The following is a 2,973-nucleotide window of genomic DNA, read 5'->3' as shown; positions in this document are numbered from 1 at the left end:
GACAGTACTTAATAATAAAAACAACAGCAATAGGTATTAACAAGAACTTGGATGTGAAAGATTAATGTACTCAGTTATTAACTAAAAGGTTGGATGTTTGTGTTCACTCAGAATCACTTCAAAAGAAAGGCCTGGTGAACCTCTTCTGAAAAATCAGGCTTTGAAAGCCCTATGAAGCACAGGACTACTCTGACACACTTGGGATTACTGGCTCTCTATTCCCCATGCCCTTCAGAATGACATTTTTTACTTGAACTAGAAACCATGATTACATTGCTAGTGACAAAAGGGGCAAGTTATACTTTTCTGCAATTTGTCATCTTAAACTCTTGTTAATATTTATTTCCCCACCCTTTATCTGGCATGACACTGTGGGATAATGCACTGGATTACAAGGTGAGTTTAAAGCACAAGTGTGGAGAATCAAACTCACCAGCTGCCCCTAGAAAACACTATACACAGGGTAGCTATGAGTCAGAATAGAATCAATGGCATTTAACAACCATATTTATAACTTTAATAGAGGATGCACTGTTAATATGTTATGAAGTTGATAAACAGCTATGCCTCATGCATTCCACATTCAGAACATGTTATCTTTCCCTGTACGCTTGCTTCCTTCATATTTCTTCTCTGCTCTACATGGGTTCTGTTTTCACGTGCTCTGATGTTGAGAGTTGTCTATCAGTATCACGTGTCAGGTCATTGGTACATTCACAATTTGAAACTGCGTGCCCGTTAAACTAACAGGTCTTTGTTATCAGGTCTATAGTTATGAACAATACATGGGGAAATTATACAAATACTCATTTGCATAATACAAGCTCTGGTTCTACAATACAAAATCTGGTTTGTATACTACAAATGCTGATGTCTGAGTTCCTTTTTATGGCTTATTTGTAGACAGACACAATATAGAGAAACACTAGGGAAAAACTAAGTAAGAGTCTAGACCATCATTGTTCTTTTATATTCCAATGGTATTCCATAAGCAGATTCCAAGAGAAGAAAAGTGGTTATCATTAATAAGTATGTGGTTATTGTTGTTCAGTGCCATCCATTTGGTTCTGACTCATAGTGACCCTATGCACAAAATGACTGAACACTCCCTGGTCTTGCCCCTTCCACACAGTCATTGTTACACATAAGATCATCGATGCTGCCCTTGTGTCAATCCATCTTTTTAGAGGCCTTCCTCTTTTTCATAGACTTTCCAATATACCAAGCATAATGTCATTCTCCAGGAACTGGACATTATAATATGTCCAAAGTATAAGAGACAAAGTCTCTCCTTCCTGACTTCTAAGAAGAACTCTAGTTGTACTTCTTCCAACACAGATATGTTTGTTCTTCTGGAAGTCCATGGTAATTCTTATATTCTTCTCCAAAATCATAACTCAAATGCATCAGTTCTTCTATGATCTTCTTTATTCATTGTCCAGCTTTCACGTGCATAAAGCTATTGAGAATACCAGGCTTGGATCAGGTGCACCTGAGTCCTTACACTGAGGTCTTTGCTCTTGAACACTTTAAAGATACATTGTACAGTAAATCTGCCTAATACAATATACGATTTAATTTCTTAATTGCTGCTTCCATGAATATTGTTAGTGGATACAAGCAAAATGAAGTCTTGAACAACTACAATCTTTTGTCCACTTAACATGATGTTATTTATTGTTCCAGTGTTGGGGAGTTTTGTTCTCTTTACATTGAGGTGCAACCCCCACTTAAGGCTGTGGTCTTTGATCTTCATTAGTAAGTATTTGAAGTCCTCATTGCCTCCAGCGAGCAAGGTTCTATCATTTGCATATCACAGGTTGGTAATGTATCTTTCTCCATTCTAATGCCATGTTATTTCTCATGCAATCCATCTCCTCTAATTATTTATTTAACATACATATTGAATAAATATGGTGAAAGAAAACAACTCTGGCACACACGTTTGCTAATTTTAAACCATTCAGTAACTCTCAGTTCTGTTCAAACAACTTCCTCTTGGTCCACACACATGTCCAAATGAGCACAAATAAGTGGTCAAGAATACCCGTTGTTTGCAATGTTATCCATAGTGTGTCATAATCCACATAGTAAAAGCCTTTGCATAGTCAATAAAGCAAAGATAAATATTTGTGTAGTAGTCTCTGCTTTCAACCAAGATCTATCATGTGTCAAAATGACATCCCTCATTCCATGTACTTGTCACCAACCTAGGGAAGTACATATGATATTGTGAATGTACTGCTGCAGTTCTTTTTTTAATTACCTTTAGCAAAAATTTAATTGCATGTTTTATTAATGATATTGCTTAATAATTTTGGTATTCCATTGGGTAACCTCTCTTTGGAATGTGTACAAATATAGATCTCTTCTATTAAATTGACCAGGTAGGTGACTTCCAATTAATTGCTATAGAGAAGTGAGTGCCTCCAGTGCTGTATCTGCTTGTTGAAAGAGTTCTGCCTGTATTCCATCAATTCCCAGAGCCTTGTTCTTTAGTGCCTTCAGTTCACCTTGACCTCCTTCCTTCACGATCATTGGCTCTTGATCATATGCTACCTCTTGAAGGTACATACATGAGGAAAGCAAAAAGTCATTAAGAAGACACGAAAGAAGGAAAAGATAAAAATGGATGTTAAAAGAGATTCTGAAACTTGCTCTCCATCATAGAGATGCTAAAGGAAATGGAAGAAATGAAGAGGTACAAGAACTGAACAGAAAATTTCAAAGGTCAGGATGAGAAGACAAAGTCAAATATTACAACAAAATGTGCAAAGATCTAGTGTCAGAAAACCAAAAAGCAAGAAAACACTCAGCATTTCTCAAGCTGGGGGAACTGAAGAAAAAATTCAAGCCTTAGCATTCATTACTGAAGGATTCTCTAGGTAAATTATTGAATGATGCAGAAAGCATCAAAAGAAGATGGAAGGAATACACAGAGTCACTGTACCAAAAGCAAATGGTTAATGTTCA

The sequence above is a fragment of the Chrysochloris asiatica genome, unplaced genomic scaffold (genome assembly GCF_000296735.1).
Source record: "Chrysochloris asiatica unplaced genomic scaffold, ChrAsi1.0 scaffold00535, whole genome shotgun sequence".
NCBI classification, from domain to species: Eukaryota; Metazoa; Chordata; class Mammalia; order Afrosoricida; family Chrysochloridae; genus Chrysochloris; species Chrysochloris asiatica.
Note: the sequence above shows the minus strand (reverse complement) of the source record.